General features: G+C 41.3%; 1 protein-coding gene and 1 long non-coding RNA gene across 9 annotated transcripts in view; one reads left to right on the plus strand and one right to left on the minus strand.

Annotated features, from left to right (window-relative positions):
• Positions 1-394: 394 nt before the first annotated feature.
• On the minus strand, positions 395-7,534 carry LOC110146594 (uncharacterized). Its single transcript, XR_011483010.1, has 4 exons — positions 4,758-7,534; positions 2,579-4,306; positions 2,211-2,338; positions 395-626 (listed from the first exon to the last, which is right to left on the minus strand). It is a non-coding gene; the product is annotated as an uncharacterized lncRNA (long non-coding RNA).
• The window catches only part of FAR2 (fatty acyl-CoA reductase 2), a 169,723-nt gene continuing 143,270 nt past the window's right edge, over positions 740-27,192 (plus strand). For 3 of the 8 annotated variants that reach the window (XM_070453861.1, XM_020907506.2, XM_070453865.1), the window contains exon 1: positions 1,286-1,714. The gene's annotated coding sequence lies outside the window, so the exon portion shown is untranslated. Of the gene's footprint in view, positions 1,080-1,282; positions 1,715-1,837; positions 1,967-2,269; positions 2,353-27,192 lie in introns of those variants that run through there. The other 5 variants (XM_070453862.1, XM_070453864.1, XM_070453866.1 and 2 more) reach the window with 5 other exon arrangements.

Raw genomic sequence — 27,192 nt, forward strand, 5'->3', positions numbered from 1 at the left:
TTAACAGTTTACCTATGTGATGAGTGATTTCAACACCTCTCACCACCATTTGACAGTATCACTTCAAGTGCTGTCATACCAGCTGTTTCGGCAACACTTTTAGCTTTATTTTTCCAGTGAGGGGGGTGGGGTGGGGGGTGGAGGGGCTGGGGGGATGGAGGTAGGGCTGGGGGGATGGAGGCGGGGGTGGGGGGGTAACAAAGTATATTTATGTGGTCCTAACTTTTTCTGTCTCCTTGCTTTCAGGCAATCACCAGAGAAAACTAGTCACAGTGTCTTTAGACTACATTTTGCTTAATACATTTAATTGTAGAGAGTCCAATAGAAAAGAATTTAAAATGAGTGTGATCTTTATTAGAATGCAAAAAGTGGTTCATATTAACTCCAACTTGCATGAATTAAATTTTATTTATTTGTATGCTGATTGTTGTAATGAGGAAAATGAAGACAACTTATAGGACAATATTCCTTTTTTGGCTTTTCTTCTTATATCCCATATTGTCCAAGAAATGAGCCTGGGCGTTGACTGCTGTTTTCGATTACGTCCTGGCTCAGAACTGTGACAAGCCACTCCTGTGCGTGTCTGTCCCCTTACAAGTCTTCCCTGATGAAGGCGCCAGTTTTTCCTTTCAAAACGTAACAGAGACCAAACCAAATCTCCCGCCGCCCCCTCCCCCAAGCTACTAGGCTTATGAACAAAACCTCTCTTCATTCTCTTTTCCTAATCTTAAGAAGTGCTGCTGAGCAAAGCTGACCGGCAGCGTTTTTGCAGCCCCATCTCTGATCCTCACTACTCTGCTATCCACCTACCTAACTCCCACCTGACGCAGATAGAGCCTGATTGTGCCCTCCGCACCCGGAGCAAGAGTGAACCGTGCCTCCGCCCAGCACGAGGGGATCCGTGAATCCAGCCCCTCCTGGATTTTTAAAAGGACACTGCGCTGGTCGGTCATTGCCAGGCGCCTCCGCAGAGTTTGGAGCCGATAAGAGAGCATCCCTCCCACTGGGCGTGCAGTACGGACAAGCTGAGTACACTTGGATTTTTGGCTGCCTTTTCTGCTAGGGTGGGTGGGGGAAAGGTGCGTCCTCCAAGCGTTAACAATAGAATCTCTGACCCTCTGTCTCCTTCTTCTGTCTCCGTCTCTCCCTTCCTGGTCTGTTTCTCCACCTCCCCCTTTCTCCCCCCTCCCCCCCCCCCTTTCTCTCAAGATATGGGAGCGCCCCTTCTTTTCCAGACCGGAGAGGGGCGCCTTTCCTGCTTCCTTTCCCCCATCACCCACCGATTTAAGAAAAAAAAAAAAAAAAGAGGGAAAAAAATCCTACCCGGGAGTGATAGCTAGTGGATCTGCTCGGCGCTGAATGAATGAATGGAAGCTGCCGGGCGGGCCTGCGCGCACGGCCGCCCTGCCCACGATGAGGTCGCCCGGCGGCCTGTAGGGCCCTCGCCAGCCCCTCGCCCTCCTTCCGCCCAGGGTAGAAGCAGCCGCCGGCTTCGCGCCCGACGCCCAGGCCGCGGTGGCCGCGGGGAAGGTCGGAGGGAGGGTTGTTTCCTCCCGCCCCACACCCAGTCTCCGAGCCGGATATATAGAGTGTCACGTTTGGGAGCCAAAAGACGAGAGCAGCTTCCTTGAGACTGGAGCACTTCCCGGAGCCCCGGGGAAGGACTGGGATTTCGAGGTCCACTAGTTGAGCCCGCCCCGCGCCGGAGAAGCAGGTACTCGGGGTCGCAGCCCGGTCGCGCGAGCGCCCACGCCTGTGCCGGCGAGAGCCGGCCGGGGTGGCCCGCAGGCAGGACGCGGCGGGGTCGAAAGCGAGGGCGGGGCGCCTTCGAGGCCCAGAGGAAGGGTGGGCGCAGGGCCAGGCGGGAGATGGGGGATTTCCGCTGCTCTGCCCTGGAGCTGCCCTGGCAGTCCGCAGTCAACCGCCAGCGGGTTAGGCGCGCCGGGCGCCGGCATCACTAGCTGAGGTGGGGCGCGCGGGGGCGGGAAGGGCGCGCGACGGGAAGGGCACGGTTGGGTTAACGCTGGAGGCGCGCGGTGGCCGCAGGCCCGTGGGTCAGAGGCACCTACCAGGTCTCGCGAAGGCCTCCTCGGCACCCCCCCCCCTCCCCCGCCGGGCTGTTCCTGGAGAGAGCAGGCCACGTGGGGGGCGGCGGCTGCCCTCTCTGCTCGCTAGACAGTCGGGGCGCGCTTCCCGACTCCGGGCCCTACCTTGGGCTGTGCCCGCAAGAATCCCCCTGCTCGGGTGTCGCCGCTTACCGACCCCTAGACTGCAATGGGCCTGGGCGGCGTCTCACCCCATCAGCTGTGTTCCACCTCTTCTTGCTGGGCCTGGTCATCTTGGAGAGAGCAGGTAAGCGGGTACCAGATTACCACAGGTGCGGATGGGCTTGAGGGAAGGCTGCTATCACCCTTGGCGAGTACGATAACACGCGGGGAAATTCCCTTCAGTTGAAAGACTAAATGACCACCTTCCTCCTAGAAACCCTAGTAAAGCATCCCACCTGCCAGCCTCCTACTCTTTCACCTCTCGGGATGGGTAGAATTATGAACACTTATTCTTCCATGGATGGACTTACTAGGTGTGAGCAACCAAGGTTCTTTCTGGATCTGCCGGAGCTTTGGCGGCCGGTTGAATTATGTATTGCCCCATTGTGACATGAACAGGGATGAGAGTGGGGACTGCAGAGTGACCTAAATCTCAAGTGAATCGTGTCTTCCTACTTGTTAAAGGCTGCATCAAGAACTGTTTGACACGCTGTGCAAATGGAAATGTGAGAATTATCTTGAGGTTTCAATTACCCATCTCTCTGTATCTGTATTCATATGACTTGGAGATTTGGCTGAGAAGCCTATTTAATGGAAAAGGGCAAAGAGACTAAATATAGTTTTAAGTCAGCCACTCAAACGGAAGGAGCAGGTCTTAAAGTAAAATCCATGTTAAGGACCATTTGTATGTGAATCTTCTAGGAGATGGGATCGGTTTTTACCAGCCAGACTCAAGACTCACAGCCTTTCTTCTGTTGTATTTCTCAGGGCACAGGTCTTTAGAGTACTCTTTTCCCTTTTCTGAGAGCATCTTCTACACCTGTTCTGTTAACAAATTCCCACCTTACTCCTATTTCTGAGTTATAGTTATCTATAAAATTAGTATAAATCAGCATGAGTTGGTAAATCTTACAGTGAGACATTTCTCCTTAAAAGAGTGAGTGTAACATCTAATTGCAGAAGAGGGAGACGCTTCTGTTAAGGTGGTGAAAAAAATAAAATACCTCATATTAGGGTCATGTTTGGGTATCACTTTGGGGTTTGTGAAGAAAGTCATCTTGAGCATCTCAACGTCACCTTGAATGTCTCACCGTTTGCTTTACTATCTTCCAAAAATGCAATCAGATGTTACTTCTTTCTGGCAACATCTGGGCAGCCCTAAGAACTCTTTGTCTTTGTGTTAATACTTGAGTGCTTATGAAAACTTATGCGTGAACAAACACAACCTCTGAAGGAACATTAGTGTACATTGGCACCAGCATGCCTCCTCTGCCAGTCTCTTGTGACACTGTGTTTGGTCTCTTTGACAACATTCATTACTCTTGAAGAGGAATTCTTAATGCTTTATTTTCTTTTGTTAACAGAGCACTTCAGGATCTGATAAAATCTACAAAATATGAAAAATAAACTTATGTGTATTAGCACAGAATTTTATCTACAATTTCAAGAGCTCGCAGCCTCTTGGATACCCAGTCACCCAGATGATAGAGGTCCAGAGACCTCAGGCTAGGCCAGCTCACAGGTCCGGTACCTAGAAGGGCCCCGTACTTGGTTTAATGTTCTGCTGTCACTGTCAGCTGTCTTAGTAATTTTTAAACAGGAGCTCCAAATTTTCGTCCTATACTAGACCCTTCAAATTCTGTAGCCAGTGCTGAGCACAGGTTGACAAGCCTATTCTGTTACTTCCTGAATAACAGCACTGTCTCAGCAATCCTACGTGGTGGGTGATTCTCTGATACAATCTGAAATTTAGCTGCCTCATGCTTCTGTCCCTAAGTCCTTCTACACCCAGTTTTCTCATTGATAAAGTAAACATAACAGAACAACATCTACTACTGTAATCATCCTAACAGGTTGTTGTGAAAACATACAGGTAAAAAGAGCTAATAATTGTTGAACTGTCTACTTACCTTGAACAGTTGTATACTAATAAAGATGGTATTATTACAGACTTACTTTTCTACTCCGTGTTTCAGAAGTAGCTTGAGGAAATCTGGTTAAGTACATCAGAAGGGTTGGAGAACTATTATAAACATGTTCTGGTGGAAGAAGAAAATAAAACAAAGTAGCTATGATTTTTAGTATTTTAAGTATTCCTTAAAAATCATTATTTGAGCAAGATTGAAATGGGCAACTAAAAGTACAAAATACCTTTCTGGATCCAAAAGATACTTTTAGGATTAAATTGATATTTGGGGAAAGTTCATCCAAAATTGAACAATGAAAAACTGAGTCAATGATTGAAATTTTTTGAGAAGGTAATCCTTTCTGCCTCATTTAACTTTTAGATACTCATATTTTCAAAACCTTGAGCAAAGCACTCTTTTTAAATGTTCTGGGAGATACTAGGCAATGTAAACTACACCTCGGCTCTTAACCGGTTGTTTTCACTTCCTGTACCATTGCGAGAGGAACTGAGAAACCCCAGACAAGTCCTCTGTCCCCACATTCCTTTAGTTACTTTCCTCTGACCTCAGAACTTATCCTTACCACAGCTTTCATTCCCAGCATGATGGCAACACACTGATTGAGGAAGAAATAGCCTGAAAGGAAATGGGTCCTTTCTGAAAGAAAGGAAATGGCAACACACAGGGTTGAGAAAGAAAATAAACTGAAAGGAAATGGGTCATATTTCCATATTAAAGTCTTAAAGTTGAGGCGTTAAAAGCAGGTGGATGGGGACTCTCATTCAGCTGCTCTGTGCAGAGGCAGGCATGCTGTAAACTGTGGAGTATTAAGTAACAAGCCCTGTACTCCATAGATTTATGACATCATTGGCAAGACCGCATATGTAAATATAAGTTGTTAATTAACACACCTGATAAGTTGTTACAAGCCAATATGAGATTAGGCACCAAATGAATGGTACAGAAAATAAATACAATAAGTTCCTAACTAGAGAGTAAAGTAAACCAAACTGGTTGGTGAAGCTTAAGAGAAGAGTTACATGAGTTGGTCCTTAAAGTTCGCCTTCTAATAGAGATGAATGAATGAGCCTTTTGGGTGATAAGCGTGCAAAACATGGAAATCTGGAAGGGTCTAAAGTTTCACATAAGAAAAAGGCAGGAGATAAAAAGAACTTTCCACTGGCTAATTTTAATCATGTAATATGTAATTTTAAGCCCATTCTGTGACCAGACACAAATGACAGTTTTCCTGCATTTAGTGTGGAATAAAACAAGATGTGTAAGATCTCTTAGATCTTACAGACAGTAAAAAATAAATATATAATAGCACATTGTTAGAAGTAGTGTGGAGAAGAACAAGGGGCTGTGAAAAAAAAAACGGGCTGATTCAGATTTGGTGCTCTGTGAAGGCAAAGAGTCAGACACGACTGAGTGACTGAACTGAACTGAACTGAACTGAAGGTCTCTGAAAAGGAAAGATTTAAATTAATATTTGAAGGAGGCACAGGGATTCACGTGGCAAAAAAAAAAAGAAAAAAGGAGGTAAATGCAATTTAGGTAGAGGAAATAGCAAGTAGGAAATCTGTAAAGAGAAGAAAAGCTTGGAAGTGTTCAAGGATAAAAGGAAGGCATGTGTGTTGGATAAGGGAGTTTCTGAGAGGCTAGACATGAATGTGTGAGAGTGTGTATGTGTTTGTGTTTTGTGGGGGTGGGTAGGCAGGAGCCTGGTCATGCAGATCCTCACAGATCTTGATAAAGATGGTGAATTTTATTTTAATGAGAAGATTTTGAAGCCAGAGGGTAATTTACATTTTAAGGATACCTTTGTGGCTGCAATAAAGAGAATGGATCAAGAATGAAAAGTAGAATACAGTTAGGACACAGCCAGCGACTGTGCTGGCCAGGGAAATGGAGAGAAGTGGGCACACCTGAAGTGCATTTCGCAAGTCAAATTGATAGACCTTGGGGAAAGACTGGTGATGAGAGGTGGCAGAGGAAAGAAGTGTAAGAAGAAATTCCTTCAGTAGATATTGCTGAGTTTTTATAACTCAAAACTATTGTCCCTGAAGCATAGAATTTAGAGTTTTCACAGAAGAACTGAAAAGTGACATGGAAACTTATAACACTGCCTGGTACCTCTGAAAAATATGCCAGGCTGTTGGCAATGGGGTGAGAGAGAAGAAAATAATATGCTTTTTGTATTATCCTTTGTAATATTGAGATTATTTATGAAATGTGCACACACTTTACAATTTTCTAAGAGGTTTCCTCCACAACCAATGTGACTCCTGTTTTTCTGACTTGAACACATGTGTAGCATATGGGATAATCTAAAATGACAAAAACTCAGACAGAAAGGCCTGATCCTTATGCAAGTGATTGCTCTATAGCATAACTTACTCCCTTGCGTAGAAGCTTTCCATTCTTCCACCTTTTCTGTATCAATGTTTCCCAGAAATATAGTCTATGGATCATTAGTTTCTTGGGATGTTAATAATAGTCAAGTAAAGAAAAAGAAAAGCTTCCTGATCTTGTAAGTGTAAGGAACAGTTTAACCTAATTAAGCAGTTTTATTTCAAGAGTCCTTGGAACCTTTAATACACTATTAATGCTCTTTAAGAATCATCAAGACAGAAGAGAGATTTTATGCCACATTTCCTAAACTTATTTGACCTTGAAATGCTTTTTTTGGCAGAACATCTGACAGAGTCAGCATTAGCCTAACACGCTTTGGGAAATGCTGCCCTATATTAATAGATTAAACCTCTTAACATCCATAGCTTTCTATTAACCATTGACTTCTCTTACCTCTTTCATGCAACTTAGTTGGAAGAAAGCAGAAGACCAGAATTGACTCTGTTAATAAGCTCAAAATTGATGAAGAAAACAATTCCACTGTATGAATCAGTGATAAAATGATATTCACCAGCAAGATCTGCAGTGTGACTAAAAACAGTATTTAAAAATTTAACTTCTATTTCCTGGCAAGGCTATGCAGGACCTCTCGTGGGTACATTCTGTCAAGTTTAGATGTATCCATGAGGAAGCTGATGCATTGGCAATGGGGAAGGGCCTCTCCTGTCCGATGGTAGGTCTGAGCCTTAGTTGATGTTTGTAGTATATCCCCTACAGAATACACAGTGTGAACACGTAATATGTCTGCAGGAACAGTGATTTTGCAGTGAATCTCATTCATCTTTGTTCCTGCTTCCCAGTGTATTTGCATGGTGGTGGGCTGGAGGTAGAAGTGCAATTTATGACCAAAGAATAACCAACAGATCAGAACAGAAGAAACAAGTTCACACAGCTATGGACTCTGGCCAGGGCTTCATCCACTCGGTACTCTAGCCAGGGGGTCCACAAACAGTGACCTGAGGGCCAATTTTGGTTCCTGCCTATTTTACTATATCTATTGAACTCAGAATTGTGTTTATATTTTTAAATGGTTTTTTAAAAGGCAAGAATAATGTTCCATGGCACATGAAAGATTTCATAAGTTCACATTTTAGTATCTATAAATGAAGTTTTATTGGAAATCAGCTGATGCCATGCACTAATTCATCCTATTATCCTATTGCAGCTGCTTTGGTGCTCCACATAATAAGTAGTTGTGATCCGCAAAGCCTAATATATTTACCATCTGACCCTTTACGTAAAACATTTGTCAGCCCCTACTCTAGGCTATTAACTCATTGGCTGTTGAAATTTTAATAGACTTCTTTTTATATTAGGGGGTAGTCAGTTCAGGCTGCTGTAATAAAGTACTGTAATATGGGTTGCTTATAAACAACAACAAAAACCTATTTTTCTTAACAGTTCTGGAGGCTAGTGGTCCAAGATGAAGGCACCAGCAGATGTGATGTCTGGTGAGGACCACTTCCTGGTTCACAAATGTCCTTCTTTCCATTGTAACTTCATATGGTGGAACTTCACAAGGGAGTTCTTAGGAGTCTCTTTTATAAGGGCACTAGTCTCATTCACCAGAGTTCTCCCTTTGTGACCTAATGACTCCCCAGAGACCCCACCTTCAAATACCATAAGGTTAGAGACTAGATTTCAACATACACATTTTTGAAGGATTCAAACATTTCATTCTGTGTCAAAGCTAGAAATACAAATAGGTACACTGATGGACTAGAAGCTCCTCGAACATTATTGTCATTGAAGTCATGACAATGTCATTTATTGTGGATGACTAGAATAGCTAGTCATTGGAAAAGGCCCTGATTCTGGAAAAGATTGAAGCAAAAGAAGAGGGCAGCAGAGGTGGAGATGGTTAGATAGCATTACTGACTCAATAGACATGAATTTGAGCAAACTCTGGGAGATAGTGAAAGACAGGGAAGCATGGCATGCTGCAGTACATGGGGTCACAAAGAGTCGGACACAACTTAGCGACTGAACAACAACAGTATAGTTAGTGTTACCTGCCAATGTAAAGAGCAGAAGATAGTTTTGAGGTGATAGCTTTTGAAAGTTACTCAGACATTTGAACTCATATGTAAAGGATGGACTGTCAGATAAACATACCCAGGGTCCAAGAAGTTTAGGGGGTAATTAACCCCAGTATTACTTAGTTGTTGAAGTCTGCTGCTGCTAAGCATGGGATTCCTGTGAGTAGTCACCTTTGATTTTTATTTCAGTAAAGCAAATTTGTATTTTACTAATGCATCCTTTTTGTGAAGAGTGATGGTTTAAGGGTGACAGTCTTAAGTTTGGGATGACAACTATACCTTTCATTATCCCTACCCCACACCTATTGAGTCAGGATTTTTGGTACAAGACTCCCCAGGTTCCTTCATAGATAACCAGCACAGCACAGGTACAAATGTGAGAACAGCTGGTCCAGTTGCTTCTGTGGGAGTTAGAAGATGGAGATGGAGGCTTGTACTTAGGTCTGTCACTGTGGTCACAGTCTATCCAGAGGTCAGTATTCTGGGGAAATCAATCAAATAGGATGAAATACGGGGCTTCTTGCCAGCCACATTCATCAGGGTACTTTGCATGACTAATTCAGAGACCTGTCTTTAAAAAAAGTTTTGGTTTCAGGTGAGATCTTCATTCAACAGCCAATTTTTCCACTTAAGTCAACACTGTATCAAAGCAAAAAATATTGTATATTTCTTTGTATAACCAACAATGTGATTAAGTAGACAGTGAAAAAAATTACCTTGCGTTAATTGACAGACACTAAGAATAGCATATATCTATTGTTTTAGTCATGGTTTATTTTAAAACTCCTAGATAATTCTTTATCCTTTACCTCTGAAGTCCAGCAAAAGCCCTTTCTATCAGCAGCTGGCAATGCATCTCCTCTGGCTTTTGGACATGCTTTCTAATGCATTTTAACTTCCCAAGCTCCTCCAGAGATGACCCCCAATTGTTGAAGCACACACTTGAGGGAAGGACAAGAAGCTTTGCCTTGTGAATCTGTGTAGAAAAGGCAAAACTCTGACCTTTCCTATCCACTTACCCACCCATCCACCTCAGTGGAGATGCTAACCACAGTAACATTCACTGGTGAATAACAGGATGACCACAGGAGGCCAGAATGATATTTTCTGAGCCAAGAAATGAGAAAAAGTCATTGTGAAAATGCTCCACTGTTGGTCCTTTAATGAACCGAAAACTGGTTGTCTGGATTCGATGATGAGAAAGTGAAAGAAGGAGAGGCTAATATTCCCTGGGTTACATAGCCAGTTTTCACATTCCAAGGATTCAGCCAGAAATAAAATAGAATATATATATATATATATATATATATATATAGAGAGAGAGAGAGAGAGAGAGAGACAGAGAGAGAGAGACAGAGACATGGGGACCCAAGTTCTGATGGAGCAAAGATTTTTTAATCAACATGGTGTGGGCATATATACTGTCTTACAAGATAGTTATTCTCAGCAAAGATAAAGATTAAAATTCCAGACTTACAAAACATAAGGTGATCCCTATTAAAGAGAGAGAGTTGTAGACAATCACTTTTTACCATAAGGTTCATAAGAAGGAAGAGGTTACTTATCACTGTATTGAAAAACTAACGAAGGACATGCCTGGATTCCTCAGGCCCGGGAAAGGTGTGCCTCTCCTCTTAATTCCTGAATATTCAGGAATTAGTAAGGACCAGAGGATTCCTGACAGATCCAAAACAGCACACAGGAAGCCTCCTGACAATTCCCCTTCTTTTATTATATTTGTAAAAAAGGTCCTGACCAAATGAGTTTGGTTAGTATTAACCAACCTTATAGAAAGGCAATGATAAACAACAAATACAATTATCAAGACAGTCACCAAAGTTACAGTTCCAGACCTGATGCTGTGGGTAATACTTTGAAACCATTTTCGTGGGTCTAGCCCAAATAATTTGTTCAGCTAAAGTTTCTAAATTAGTGGAAGAGGGCAGACGTTTAGAAAAAGTTTTAAAGATTTCTTTTTGTAGTAATTTTACATTTAGAGAGGCATTATCAAGCAAATGAAATTTGATTTGTTCCCAGTTGTAGGTAATATGACTGAAATGAACAGGAGTAACACAAAATGGGCAATTAATACAAGTTACAGAACTTAAAGTCTTATTAAATTGTAAATTTCCTATGGCTATAACAAAAGGAAGTGGAACACAGGCCTGTATAAAATATGACTGATTATAGCGAAAGCAATAGTTACTGTGACCACGACTGGTCCCTGTGAAATGTCCGTTCTAAGTCCCAAGTTCTTCGGTGCTGGCAGCAAGTTTCCGTACGTCCTTATGTCCGATTGTTTAGGCCCACTCTGTTTATCGAGGACGATTTGAGGGGGAGGGGGTGTCATTCCACTGTCAAGCCAGCCAAGAAGTCCTTTGTCAAGGTAATGCTTCAACATAGTGTTAGTAACCTTTTACATAATGTTTTTTGTTCTTTCCCTAACTCTTTCCCTAAAGTTTCAGTAGTAAACATGGTTCACAGACAGAGAAAGGGCAGCAATGTCTGAAAGTCTTCTTTTAGAGGCAGGACGAAAGCCCAAGCTTGTCGGCTGACATTTATGCATAATTTTCCTGGGCCCAGGCACAGTGGAAGGCCTGAAGAAATGTTAATTAGTTTTCCTTCCTCCCCAGGGTGTGAGGGCTCCAGGGAGGGGGCATATGGGTGGAGTCATTGGTTGATAACCATCAGTCTTTTCTTTGTCCATTTTATGACATGTAATAAAGGGGAGTTGGGTAAGAAAGTCCAGTTAAGTTTGGGAGACACAAGCTAGCAGGAAAATGTATTCAGGACTTCAAGACCTTCCCTGTTGAGAGACCAAATTTTCAGCTTATTAGTAAGGGTTTTTATCTGTCCCCCAAGAAGGGAGTTCATAGGGTTGATGCTGCCAAGGACAGTGCTTTTTGGCGATCTTTAGAGGCACCATGGCCCGTATTGGAATTTTTTCCTCCTGGGGTTCTTGGTGTTTCGTCTCCATTTTGAATGCTGGGGGCCGCCTTGGGTCAAATTTTCCAAGGGAAAAGTTAGATCCATCTGGGGGAATACAAGCATATCCCTTTCCCCGTAAGGTTAATTTCCCAAATTTCTATTGTTTACTGAACCCGTCTTGGTACCAGATGGGCAGAGGAAGAGAACTGTCCTTCAATTCCTTGAAATGTCTTTCTGCTCTTGTTAAAATATTTCCCTGTGGTAGGTTTAAAATTTTTAAAACAAATAAAGCTGTATTAACAATAGTTATAGGTTTAGAAAATATGTTGGGATCTAGTAAAGTCTGCTTTAGATAAGGAAGACAGTAGTGTACCTGTGTATTCCCCCTTCTTTAATTTTTTTATTTGTAACTTTAGTGTGTGATGTGTTTGTTCGACTATGTCTTGGGTCTGTGGGTTATAAGGAGTACCTGTAACATGTTTAATAGAAAAGATTGTAAAAATTGTTTAAAGTGTCTAGAAATATAGGCAGGGCCATTGTCTTTTAATAGAACTAGGAGTTTGTGGTGGAGGTTTCTATATTTTTTAATATAAAAACAATGTATAGAGTCAGAGACTATATTAATGGGGTAGAGATGTAGGCAAATAACTTGAAAAAGAGCATATAATTCATTTTGTTGTGCAGAATGAAATTTAGTGTAAAAGATTTTATATTTTTTAAGAGACCAGAATGAAGCTTTGGCATTTTTAGTCCCATCTATATAAAAGAAATGCGAGAAATAACAAATTTTTTAGAAGTTTGGAAATCAGTAGAAGTTTGTAATGTGTTCTCACATTGAGATTTATTTGTAATAAAGTTTTATTAAAGTATAAAGGAGATAGAGAAAGCTTCTGACATAGGCATCAGAAGGGGGCAGAAAGAGTGTCCCCCTGCTAGTCTTTAGCCAGGTGTCATATAACTACTAGCAGTCTGCTAATTAGAGAAAGGAAATGTCTCAAAACTGAAGAGACTAGCACCAGGCCCCTCACCCACAACATGCATTTTGAGATAACCTTGGTACCAGGTGAGTTGTCCCGGGCCACAAAATTATTGACATGAATCTTGAAGAAAGGTAGGTTTCCAAGCAAATACAGTTTCACTTACATAGCTGAAGAGAACATTTGCATGAGTAAAACACACCGGTTTGTCAAGTCGGTTCTGAGCCTTAGGCAGAACCGACTTGAATAAAGAATCTAGGGGTAAATAGATAGTTCGTTAACTTAGCTTAAGACAAATATTTCCATAAGAAAAATGCATTGGTTAACTCAGGGTTTGAGAATAGTTAACTTCAAGTGAAACCAGGTGTCATTATGGCAACACAGTGTTTTAAGAGAAACCTCCTTTTAAGTTTGTATAGAGAAGGTTTGGTGTATGTGCTTGTCTGAGGAGCCAGTGGGGCGAAGCTACCATCTGTGAGATTATGACTGAACGCCTCTAAGTCAGAATCCCGCCCAGGAGGAATGATACAGCAGCGCCTCGGAAACCTCGGTTGGCCGTCCCCGCAACCTCTGTTGGCCGTCCCCGCCAGCTGGCCGTCACCCTTGTCCCTCGGGGCGCGGTGCACACCGCCGTGCGTCAGCACCAGTGTCCGGTGCGGTGAGCCCTTGGTCTCGGGACACGGGGTGCGGCTGGAAAGGCGGCCGCCCCCTCACCCGTCACGCACCGCACGTTCGTGGGGAACCTGGTGCTAAACCACTGGTAGACGACCTGCTTCTGGGTCGGGGTTTTGTACGTAGCAGAGCAGCTCCCTCGCTGCGATCTATTGAAAGTCAGCCCTAGACACAAGGGTTTGTTTTTAAAAATATAAAATCTTTTAAAAAAGAGGTAAAAAAAGAGAAAATAAATTTGTATAGAGAAGGAAAACAAAAGAAATATTGCTAGTTTGTTTCCTCCTGCCGCTTAAGAGAGAGAAAAATGTCTGACACTTGCAGCCTATTTTCTCCATTTGGAGACCCCTGGCCTTCTTGCCTGTTAAGTTAAACTAGATAAGCCAAGTAAAAGACCGAAGGTTTGTGGGGGCGGGGCCGAAAAAGTCCGGTAGGTATTCTAGAGGGGACTGCTTGAGGGTAAAGGAGAAAGTCATTTAGGGCTGGTATATTGACGGTAGCACTGCCGGATGTTGAGGGTTTGAGGGAAAAGGTGGAATTTGCCCCTGGTTTTTGTTAAAGGGAACCTTGGGGGAGGGGGGCTCCTGCTTGGAGTTTCCTGGAATAGGTTTCCCTTTAATATCAAATTTAGATTTACACTCTTTGGCCCAATGCATTTCCTCTATAGCAATGAGGGCAGATTTTTGGAGGTTTTTTTAATTAACTTTCTTAGGGCAGTCCCTTTTTAAATGGTTTTTATCGTCACATGTAAAGCATCCTTCATTTCCCTTTTTAAAGCAAGCAGCCATTGTCTCAGCTAGCATTTGCAATTTTTGAGTTTCTGATCTTATATGGTGACAGGCCTTCAAATAATCAAAAAATAGTCCCTGTCTCATGAATTGGGGCTACAGCCTTTTGACATTCCTGATTTGCATTTTCATAAACAAGTAATTGTTTTTTTCAGTTGTCTTTTAGCTTTTTCCTCCCCCCCCCCCCCCCCCCCCCAATTACAGTATGGGCTTAAGGGAGTTGTTGCCAGAATCTTTAGGTTCTATCAAGGGAGAGACTTTGGGATATGTGCCCTCTGGCAGGGGAGGAGCGCTTGGAGCAACCGGGGCAGGGTTAGCAGGAAAATTCTGAAATACCTTATGTTGTTCTAATTGGGCCTTTTGTAAGACTTTATTGTCTAATTCATATTCATGTAATAAGTGTTCTGCCTGTTGCCAAATATCAGGAGGGCTAGAATTACCTTGAAATGGCAGAATCACAGCTTCAATGAGAGCCCATAGGGGCCAGAAATCTATCGGAATATTTTTTCCCTGTCTGATGGCTCGTCCAACATGCTCTTTGACCCGATGCCAAATTTCTAAATCAAAACTACCTTCATCAGGGAACCAAGGGTTACATGCAACCACTGTGTGAAGGCAAGCCTTTATTCGCTGGTGTGAAACAAAAAATCCCTGAACTTTAAATCAGTGATAAAGTAAAGTAGAAAAGTGAGGGGGCTTTCCAGCCGATTGACCCATGTCTTAGTACTTACCGGCCTCAATAGGCCTTCTGGGGTCACTCCGTTCGAATCCACGTGTGCCAAGTCCCTGTTTCTGGGCTCCACTTGTTGGTCCTGTATTGGACTGGAACCTGGTGGTCCGGAGTCGACAAAGAAAGAGTGAAAGAACAAAAGAGGCTAATATTCCCTGGATTATGCAGCCAGCTTTTGCGCTCCAGGGAATCAACCAGAAATAGAGAGATAGAGAGAGACAGAGAGAGAGAAAGAAAGAATGAAAGAAAGAAACATACGGGAACCCAAGCTCTGATGGAGCAAAGGTTTTTTAATCAACATGGTGTGGGCATATATACTGTTTTACAAGGTAGTTATTCTCAGCAAAGATAAAGATTAAAATTCCAGACTTAGGAAACATAAGGCGATCCCTATTAAAGAGAGAGAGTTGTAGGCAATCACTTTTTACCATAAGGTTCATAAGAAGGAAGAGGGTACTTATCCCATATTGAAAAACTAACAAAGGACATGCCTGGATTCCTCAGACCCGGGAAAGGTGTGCCTCTCCTCTTAATTCCTGAATATTCAGGAATTAGTAAGGACCAGAGGATTCCTGACAGACCCAAAACAGCACACAGGAAGTCTCCTGTTAAGTGCTTCCTGACACTCCACATTTTAGATCATTTCAGAAAAATGGTGCTTTATTTATCATAGGTCAGTAAAAGGACACATTCCACAGAAGTCAGTGCAAATTCCCAGTATTTTTGAAGGCAAGGTAGTTGGAAATTAGGAAGACCATTAAATTATGTGTCTGGTCCCAATATATTTAAAACCACTAAAGCACTTCAAACAGAGTTAGATTCTCCAATATTGTTAAGAAACTGGAATAATCTGCCTAGAAGAATTTGAAAACCTGAACAAAAGAAGCTCTGTATAACAATTCACTATGTGTGCATGTATTAAAGTTTTTTCACTATTGTTTTCAAGAAAGAACATTTAATACTAAATAGTGTGTTGGTAATAGCATAATTTTATCCAATAATAAAGGCATTTTAGAAATAGATAATACTCATTTAATAAAAATGGAACTATTTGTCTAAAACTTGAGAAATTGTCCACTTAATTCCACATGAAACATAAATGTAGATAAGATACCCTGATAAATATTAATGAAATCAACTTTATGTCAGTCTGTGTATTTTTAGTTCTATTATGTTGTAACTGTTGTCTTGTTCTGAATTGACTCATTTCCATTGTGTTTTATTTACATGAGACCTTCAGGACACATCTGTTCTGAAGATACGTGTGTCTTCTGAATAATGGACTCTTATTCTCTCACCAAAATGCTTTGAGAACATTAAGATCTACTTACAAAACTTCTCCAAGCTGAGGGAGAGTTTGAAAGAGTTAATAGTTCTTGATCTGAGCAGTTTCCTTCTTTCTCAGTAACCTGGACTTGTCAAACCTCTCTCCTTAGTAGAATTTTGACATTGCTTCTTCGTTCTTTTCTTCTTACTATTTTGGTCCAGTCCCGCCTGAAGCAGTGGTTATGCAAGTGCCATGGAGTGCACTGCTGATCACAGGATTGCACTTTAGGTAAATTTACGTCTCAGTTTCTTTTAGGACAGTGAAACTTTCTCAAATTAGCCTTCCCCTGAACTCTTAGGCACACTATATGTTAGCACATATGGCATCTAATCTACCATACATAATGGTGAGCAAACAGCTTTGCCTTAACTAACTCTATTCATATTCTAAGTTGTAGAATGTTCAAGTACCGTATCTATATTTGATCTAAATCTGTCATTTTATAATAAAGAACAAGCCAGTCCCAAAGACCTGAAGCGACTTTTCACATATCAATTTAATGAATAAGTGTAGAATTTTATCCAGACCTTATGACTGCAAATTCCATGATTATTCTATTCTATTTGTTCATTCATTCAGCTTACTGAGCATCTACCATGTGTCAGATTGGGTATTAGGCTCTGCAAATATAGTGGTCAACAAGTTATAGTACCTGCCATTAAGCTTTAGTGCCCTCTATTCATTGAACATTTTTTAGCCAGTTAAAACTTTGGAGTTTGTGAAATCTTTCAGCAAAGACCCTCAATGTAAAAATATAAGATACTCATATATTTGTATTTCTTGGTCTTTCCCCTCCTATCCAGCTTCAGCAAATGATTTAGCTTCCCATGACCCTGAGCAGTTAACACCAAGAAGGGAGTGATGGGAAATGGAATTAAAATGAATTAAAGTCCACAGGAAAGGTAATGAAAATTCTCCCCAAGGAACAGTGTTCTCTTGTATCCACCATAAGTCCTGAGGATTAACTAACCTGTGTCACCTTTCTCTTAGTCACTCACTGTTTCCCCAAACTGCCATGGATGGAGATCAATCTTCATACTTCCTCCTTTCCTTTCTGCCCTTTAAGTTAGATACACAATCTCTTTGTGTTTTAAGTAGTTAACTGCTAATCATAGTGGAATAAAGAAATGGAAGAGCAGAAACAACCAATGTGGGCAAGTTATAGTTTCAGAATGATACCTGTGAGTCTTGGTGTAGGGCCAGTAGTTAGGCACTGACTTCCTGTGTGATGACACGTGGACACCCCATTATCTTCAGCCATCCAACTTTATTTCTACAAGTGAGATCAAAAACCAATCCTCTGTTTGAAAAAATCCTCACCTGTACTCTTAAGTGCTTCCTCATAGTTCAGTTGGTAAAGAATTTGCCTTCAGTGCAGGAGACCTGGCTTCAATTCCTGGGTGAGGAAGATCCCCTGGAGAAGGAAATGGCAACCCACTCCAGTATTCTTGCCTGGAGAATCCCATGGACAGAGGAGCTGGCAGGCTACAGACCAGGGGGTCGTAAGAGTTGGACACAATTTAGCCACTAAACCACCATCACCATACTCTTAAATTTGGATGAGGGTATTTGTCTGATGGGGACAGTTATAGTTTTCAACAGATTTTCAAAGGGGTCATAATCAAAGCAAGATGGGAAACCACTACCTTAGGAACAATCAAATGACCATTTTACCTCCTTGAAGACCTCCAGACTCAGGAAAGATCCCTTCTGAGGATTCCTCACAAGGACCATAGAGCTGTTCTGGATGCTTAGGTTTTCTTGATCCATTTTCAGTGTGTTACACAATCCAGAAGGTTCCATTGTTCCAAAACAGAAAAAGGATCATGTCATTCCCCTGCCTAAACCCTCTGCTGCTCCGCATTCCCTAGAGCAGCCTTTCGAAGTGTGTGAGATGCTAGTTGAAGTAGGTGTGCGTGGTAGGCCTCCCTAATGCAGAAGCACTTTGAGCATCACCTGTCCTTCCTGCATCTCAGAAATCTGGAGACTCAAAAAAGCAAGGTATCAAAAGGTTTGTTCCTTCCCAAAGCTATGAGAGAAGCAACTGTTTTAAGCCTCTTCTCGGCTTGTAGATGCCATCTTCTCTGTATCTTCACATGCCCTTCTCTCAGGTATGTCTGTGTGTCCAAATTTCCTTTTTTATTAGGATACCAGTCATATTGGATTAGAGTCCCATTCTACTTCAGTATGGTCTCATCCTAATAAGTTACCTCTATGATAATCCTATTTCTAAATTATATCACATTCTGAGATACTACAGGGGAGGATTTTAACATTTGAATTTTTCAGGACACAATTCAACCCATAACACCCAGGAAACTAGTACCTGATTCTTCTTTAGTGAGTGATTAGTGAAGTAGCTCAGTCATGTCCGACTCTTTGCGACCCCATAGAGTGTAGCCTACCAGGCTCCTCCCTCCATGGGATTCTCCAGGCAAGAATACTGGAGTGGGTTGCCATTTCCTTCTCCAGGGGATCTTCCTGACCCAGGGATCGAACCCAGGTCCCGCATTTCAGGCAGACGCTTTAACCACCGAGCCACCAGGGGTGATTCTTCCTTACTATGATGGAATGTGGTGATGAAACTCTATCTACAAGGCACTTCAGTGTTACTCAAACAAAACAAAAACTCTACAAAAATCAAACAAGAACAAACAGAACATGAACCTGAAACCAAAACCAAAAACAGAAGAAGAAAGGAACCCTCCAAAACTATACATTTTAGATACGGATTAATAGTGAACATAGGTAATAACTATTTTCTTCAAGAGTTTCTTCTTATGTGTTTTAAATTTTTTTTATGAGGTATAACTTACATGTGAAAGAGTGAATGTGTCATAAATACAGCAAGTAGAGCTCAGATTTCAGCTTCCAGATTATGAAGAAAAACACTACTGGCTTTCCACACACTGCCATCCTGTCATTACCTATTGCCACCCAAAGTAACCATTATACTGACCTCTAAGTCATTGATTGATGGGTGGTGGTGGTTTAGTCACTAAGTTGTGTCCAACTCTTGTGACCCCATGGACTATGGCCTGCCAGGCTCCTCTGTCCATATGATTCTCTAGGCAAGAATACTGAAGTGGGTTGCCATTTCCTTCTCCAGGGGATCTTCCTGATCCAGGGATTGAATCCACCTCTCCTGCTTTGCAGGTGGATTCTTTACCAACTGAGTCACCAGGGAAGCCCAAGTCATTGATTAGCAAGATTCAAAGATAGGTTAGCTTTGCTAGTTTTTGGAGTTTTATATATAAGAAAAATACAGTGTGTGTTATTTTGTGTCCAGCTTATTCACTCAACGTTATATTTGTAAGATTCTTTCAGGGCTTTGTGTATTCATTCACATTGCTGTCTATCATTCAGTATGTGAATATACCACATTTAATTTATCTTCTACTGTTGATGAAATGTTGGGTAGTTTCCACTATAGAGTTCTTGGGAATAGTGCTGATAGGAACTTTCTTATGAATGTCTTTTGTTGAACAAATGTATGAATTGCAGATGGGAATACCTCCACATGGAACTGATTTATGTAGAAAGCTTTAATAAAAACTGCCAAAGGGTTTACCAAAGTGGTTTTAGAGTATGTACGCACAGAAGCAGTAGTCAAGAGGTTATACTCTTTCCATTTGTCAATACAAATGGGCATTTCTTCATGTGTCCTTTGCCTGTTTTTTTCATTTTATCCATTTCAGTGGGAGAGTAGTTGTATGACATAGTACTTCTGCTTATATTTTTCTGGTGACTGACAGAGGAGCACCATTTTGTACATTGGCCACTTGGATATCTTTTCTTGAGAGGTGCCCAAGTTTTTGCCCATTTGTTTATCAGCTTTATTACTTATTGGGTAATTTTTTCATGATTTGTGCATATACTTTTTCTATCTTGGGTGCAATTCCTTAATTAGATGTATGTAATTTGAATACCTTCTTCCAATCCGTCACTTGCCTTTTTACACTCTGATTAAAGCTTTACTGAGCAAGGCTTTGCCCAGCGGAGCAAAACCCAGTTTTCACCACCCAATCCCTCCCATCAGGAAGCTTACAGAAGTCTTTTAGCCTTGTCCACTAGAGAGCAGATTGAAGAAGCAAGAAGAACCACAATCCCACAGCTAGAACAAAAACCACAGTAGAGAAAGTTAATCAGGATGAAAAAGCAGAGAGTTATGTCCCAGATGAAGGGACAATATAAAACCCCAGAAAAACAAAGAAATGAAGTGGAGATAGGCACCTTTCAGAAAAAGAACTCAGAATAATGATAGTGAAGATGATCCAGGATGTCAGAAACAGAATGGAGAAGATGCAAGAAATGTTTACCAAAGACCTAGGAGAAATAAAGAACAAACAAACAGAGATGAACAGTATACTAGAAGGAATCAATAGCTGCATAACTGAGGCAGAAGAATGGATAAGTGACCTGGAGGACAGAATGGTGGAAATCACTGCCTCAGAACAGAATATAGAATTTAAAAAAAAAAAGCCTAAGAGACCTCTGGGACAACATTAAATGCACCAACGTTCATACGATAGGGGTCCCAGAAGGAGAAGAGAGAGAGAACCTGGGAAAATATTTGAAAGCATAATATCTGAAAACTTCCCTAACATGGAAAGGAATTTGTCAACCAAGTCTAGGAAGTGCAAAGAGTCACAGGGAGGATAAACCCAAGGAGGAACACATCAAGACCCATAGTAATCAGACTGACAAAGATTAATATTAAAAGCAACAAGAGAAAAACAACAGATAATATATAAGGGAACTCCCATCAGGTTATCAGCTGATTTCTCAACAGAACCTCTACAAGCCAAAGGGCTTAAAGTGATGAAAGGGAAGAACCTACAACCAAGAATACTCTACCAGCAACACTCTCATTCAGATTTGATAAAGATATCAAAAGCTTTCCAGACAAGCAAACATTAAGAGAATTCAGTACCACCAAACCAGCTTTACAGCAAATGCTAAAGGAACTTCTCTAGGTAGGAAACACAAGAGAAGGAAAAGATCCATACAAAATAAGCCCAAAAGAATTAAGAAAGTGGTTATAGAATCATACATATCGATAATTACATTAAATGTTAATGAATTCAATGTGCCAACTGGCTGGGCAGGGAAAACATGTACATGTATGCATTTCCATTTACTGCATCACTCAGCTTAACCCCCCAAATTGTATATAAGTGTTTCATATTGTTAGGTTAATAATGTTCCCGTTATGGCTTTATTTTTTGTCTGGCTACTGACTGTGAAAACTGATAAACATCTTTTACTATTGTGATCATGTAACTATTATTCACTTAATGCTGTTGTATCATGATTGGTCAATGGAAAAATAATAGAATTCTGTATCTCCAAAATTACAATTTAATAGAAAAACTTGTAATCACTTTTTAAAATCCAGATGCATATCAGAATTATCTTGAATGTTTTTGAAAAATACAAATGCCCAGGTATTGCTATTTTTTCTCCAGAGCTCCAGATATGTTTCTGATGAGCAGCCATGTTTAAGAACAACTGGACTATATGATGATCTTTTACTTTTGTGTAGTTTGTTTCAGTTTTTCTATTTCATATTCAGTGCTCCCATTTCATTTGGTGTATGTTTTCCAATTTCATCATCTCTATTTTTTTTAATGTTCTTTTTCAAGCCTTTATCAAGCATAGTAGAAAAGCTTGTGTGTGTGCATGTGTGTTTGTGTATACATATATATATAGTATGTATAATATATATATTTTAGAAATCTTATGAATTTTTGCCTAAGAAATTTATGACATTTTGATTTACTTGTTTGACTTAGTATGGATAGAAAGCTAGATTTCTTATTTTTTTTAAATAAGCAGCAACAACAAGCAGCAAAGGTTTACTGTATAGCATCAGAAACTATAGTCAATATCTTGCAATAATCAATAATGCAATAATCTGAAATATAATGTGTGTGTAGTATAAGTGAATCACCTTGCAGTGCACCTGAAATGCTGTAAGTCAACTATACTTCAATAAAATGTGTATATTAAGAAAAAATAAGTCAAAGTATAAAATTTAAAACAAATTTGGGCCCTAGATATGGTGACTATGGATGAAGAAAATTGCTGTCTTAATAGCATGATGAATTCATCACCAAACATGGGGAAAAACAATCAAAAGGCTTGTCTTTGGTTTTTAAGGAAGATAAACAAAGGGTTTACGAGCCTCCACGGAACCTATACACTAATGTCTCATTAGTTTCCCCAGTTCACTTCTATGTGGAAGAGAGATGAAATAAGGAGAAATCAAAGATAGAGAGATTTAGTTGGCCTGTCATTCTTTCATGAATTCAATCAACATTTTTAAGTTGTTTGCAAACCAGTAGACAAAACAGACAAATAAATAGCCAGTTCCATATAAGCTGATGTTTCCTGGGGGCTCAGAGAGTTTGGCAGATAAACGACTTTCAACAGTGAGGCAACAATTGGGAACCGCTTCCCAATTGACTTCCCAAAAGAAGTCAGTCTGTGCTTTGGACAGAACAAAGGGCATACGATTGGGTGAATGGGGCATGGCCTCTGGCACTAGTCTACAAACTATGTGAACTAGGGTAAATCACTTTAATTTTTCTGTGTCTTGGTTTACTACTTGTAAAATGAGGTTTATAATAGTAAGTATTGTTAAATTGTTGTGCTGTTTCATGAGGTAATACAGGTAAACCATTTAGAAAAGTGATTGGCCCAATGAGTTGAGCTATTGTCATGTGGGAGAGTTAGAGAGTTAAATGGGCCCTGCAGAGAAGCAAAGAGGTATTATCTATAGTAGTGGCCCCCAACTTTTCTGGCAGAAGGGACCAGCTTTGTGGAAGATAACTTTTCCACAGACTGGGGATATGAGATGGCTTCAGGATGTTTCATGCACATTACATTCATTGTGCACTTTAACTCTATTATTATTGAGGTGTGCTCAGTTACTCAGTCATTTCCAACTCTGCAACACCATGGACTGTAGCCTGCCAGGCTCCTCTCTCCATGGGATTTTTCAGGCCATAATACTGGAGCGAGTTGCCATTTCCTTCTCCAGGGGATCCAGGTGCATCTCTTGCACTTCCTGCGTCACAGGCAGATTCTTTACCACTGAGCCATCAGGGAAGCCAACTCATTTCTTGTGCACTTTAATTCTATTATTACATTGTGATATATAATGAAATAATTATACAACTCATCATAATGCAAAATCAGATCATCAGGCACTCAAGTCTCATAAGAAGCATGCAACCTAGACCCCTTACATGTGCAGTTCACAGTACGGTTTGTGCTCCTGTGAGAATGATCTGACGAGGTAGAACTCAGGCAGTAATGTGTGTGATGGGGAGCAGTTGTACGTACAGATGGAGCTTTTCTTGCTTGCCTTCCCCTCACCTCTGCTGTGCAGCCCAGTTTCTAACAGACCATGGATGGTTACCAGTCCATGACTGGGGGGTTGGGGACCCCTGATCTATAACATATGAGTCCAGTGTGAGAAGAGAGGGGAGAGAAGAGCAGACCAGGGCTCAGGGGTCTAAACTATTGTCCTGATTCTGCCCCCTGCTCACTCAGTGACTATGTCTGTATTAGAAAATGACTGGATTATCTCCAAGTTCTTCCCAGCTCGCAAGCCCTGGGGTTCTGTTGTTCCTTCTGAGGTAGGCTAAATAAATATCATTTGGGTTCTGGTTTCTTGTTATCATTCAGTTGCTCAGTCATGTCTGACTCTTTGCGGCCCCATGGACTACAGCATGCCAGGCTTCCCAGTCCTCCACTACCTTCCAGATTCTGCTCAAACTCATATCCCTTGAGTCTATAATGCCATCCAACCATCTCATCCTCTGTCACCCCCTTCTCCTCCTGCCCTCAATCTTGCCCAGCATTGGGGTCTTTTCCAATGAGTCAACTCTTTGCATCAGGTGGGCAAAGTATTAGAGCTTTAGCTTAAGCACCAGTTCTTCCGATGAATATTCAGGGTTGATTTCCTTTAGGATTGACTGATTTGATCTCCTTGATGTTCAGGGGACTCTCAAGAGTCTTTTCCAGCACTACAGTTCAAAAGTATCAATTCTTTGGCACTCTGCCTTCTTTATGATCCAGCTCTTATATCTGTACATGACCACTGGAAAACCATAGCTTTGACTATATGAGTCTTTATTGGCAACATGATGTCTTTTCCTTTTTTATACTATCTAGATTTATCATAGATTTTCTTCTAAGGAGCCCATGTCTTTTCATTTCATGGCTGCAGTCACCAGTGGTAAAGAAATTAAAAAAAGAAAGAAAATTCTATTATGAGATTTCCAGTTGAGTGACTAGGTGAGCAGGGATTCATTTCAAAAGAAATAGCAAGGCATGAAGAGACTGGTGTATGGAGACTGGGAACGATGTAGCACAGATTCATGGATAGAATTTTTAGGTTGAAAGAAACCATTTCTATCATTTTAATTCAGGGTGGTAGAGAGGCAGTGTGTTTTGGTGGCTCACAATGATTATAGAAACAGAAGCTCAGTGATTAGGGCCCAGGCTTGACTCTTTCTGGAAAGTTACTTAAGTGTTCTGTTTCTTCATCTGTAAAATGCAGATATAATTCAGGCTGAACTGTGCACAATGGCCATTTGTAGGTCACAACAGTTGACTGTTGGCAATTTCACATGCTTCAACCCAGTAATAGACACTAGTAAAGAATCCACCTGCCAATGAAGGAGACGTATGAGGTTCAGTTTTAACCCCTGGATCAGGAAGATCCCCTGGAGCAGGAAATGGCAACCCACTCCAGTATTCTTGCCTGGGAAATCCCATGGACAGAGGAGCCTGGCAGGCCACAGTCCATCGAGCCATCAAGAGTTGGACATGACTGAGTGACTGAGCACTCATACACAGAGAAATAAAAATCTAGCAATCTAAAGGCAGCAGTTGATACATGATAAGGTGCCATAGAAATAGTTCCCTCATTATTAAACCTATTTTACTTGTTTGTAATTTATTGCACCAGGTTTTATTTAGTGAGAACAACAGGCATTGCATAATGCATCTATTTAAGCCTCTTTCCCTTCCTTAGATATAGGCAGGCATGAGGCCTTGGTTAAGCAATTAGTCTGTTAAAGTACCACTGTATTTATTTTCAGGATGGCTACCACTACCATTTTGCTTGTTTCTAGTGCTTTCATATAGACAGCATATAATTACTCCAAAGGGAAATTTAATATCAAAGTTCCTGGGTTGAAAATAGCTTTCTCTACCTCTTTTCCTCAAACCACCCACTCCCTCCCCATCCCAGCCATTGGCATCCTCAGGCATAGTTTCTGCCTCCCTCAGAATGTAATGCCACCCATCATCTGAGGACCCTCAACATTACAGTCACCAGGTTGGTCCTCAGCGAGGTGAAAGGAGCAGGGGATTCTAAGAATGGCCCTGCATGGAGGCCCAAAGGAGGAGCTAACTGAAGAATACTAGAGAAGTAACAAAGACAGAACATTTTCTTTTTGAAAAGGAAGAAGAAAATATGTCCTGAGTAAAAGCAGTATACCAGCTACAGTTCCTTACAAAGCTGTTTATTAATCATTGCCTGGCATCACTTGTATATTAACCATGATTCATGGGGTTGGACTGATGTAAGTCCTGCCTTGTGATTTGTCTTCCTACTCTCTTTCTGGTGTGTTTTGAAGAACTCTACATGTTGGTAAATTTACCAAGTGTTTTCTCTTTGTCCTAGATTTTTATGTCTTGTTTAAAGAGATCCTTCTGTATCTGTTTTGCTTTTTAAGTAATCAGTTTGTAAACTTCTTCCTCAGTGACACTGTGATTTCAGACTCAATGTTTAGTCAGTTCAGTTCAGTCACTCAGTCATGTCCAACTCTGTGACCCCATGGACTGCTACATGCCAGGCTTCCCTGTCCATCACCAACTACTAGAGCTCGCTCAAACTCATGTCCCTAGACCTGGTGGTTTCATCCCATCATCTCATCCTCTGTTGTCCCCTTCTCCTCCAGCCTTCAGTCTTTCCCAGCATCAGGGTCTTTTCCAAGGGGTCAGTTCTTTCCGTCACGCGTCCAGATAATATTGGAACTTCAGCTTCAGCATCAATCCTTCCAATGAAATATTCAGGACTGATTTCCTTTAGGATTGACTGGTTTGATATCCTTGCAGTCCAAGGGATGCTCAAGACTTTTCCAACACCACAGTTCAAAAAAATCAATTCTTTGGCATTCAGATTTCTTTATGATCCAACTGTCACATTCATGTAGTAGTTCAGTTCAGTCACTCAGTCATGTCTGACTCTTTGCGACCCCATGGAATGCAGCAGGCCAGGCCTCCCTGTCTATCACCAACTCCGGGAGTTTACCCAAACTCATGCCCATTGAGTCGGTGATGCCATCCAACCATCTCATCCTCTGTCGTCCCCTCTTCTCCCGCCTTCAATCTTGCCCAGCATCATGGTCTTTTTAAATGAGTCAGCTCTTCACATTAGGTGGCCAAAGTATTGGAGTTTCAGCTTCAACATCAGTCCTCTCAATGAACACTCAGAACTGATCTCCTTTAGGATCGACTGGTTGGATCTCCTTGCAGTCCAAGGGACTTTTAAGAGTCTTCTCCAACATCAGAGTTCAAAAGCAATAATTCTTAGGCACTCAGCTTTCTTTACAGTCCAACCCTCACATCCATATGTGACTACTGGAAAAACCATAACTTTGACTAGACGGACCTTTGTTGGCAAAGTAATTGTCTCTGCTTTTGAATATGCTGTCTAGGTTGGTCATAACTTTCCTTCCAAGGAGCAAGTGTATTTTAATTTCTTGGCTGCAGTCACCATCTGCAGTGATTCTGGAACTCCAAAAAATAAAGTCTGCCACTGTTTCCACTATTTCCCCATCTATTTGCCATGAAGTGATGGGACTGGATGCCATGATCCTTGTTTTTTAAATGCTGAGTTTTAAGACAACTTTTTCACTCTCCTCTTTCACTTTTTTCAAGAGGCTCTTTAGTTCCTCTCACTTTCTTCCATAAGGGTGGTGTCATCTGCATATCTGAGGTTATTGATATTTCTCCTCGTAATCTTGATTCCAGCTTATGCTTCATCCAACCTGGCTTTTCACATGATGTACTCTGCATATAAGTTAGTTAAGCAACATGACAATGTACAGCCTTGACGGACTC

This window comes from Odocoileus virginianus, chromosome 23, assembly GCF_023699985.2.
Source record: "Odocoileus virginianus isolate 20LAN1187 ecotype Illinois chromosome 23, Ovbor_1.2, whole genome shotgun sequence".
Taxonomy (NCBI): Eukaryota; Metazoa; Chordata; class Mammalia; order Artiodactyla; family Cervidae; genus Odocoileus; species Odocoileus virginianus.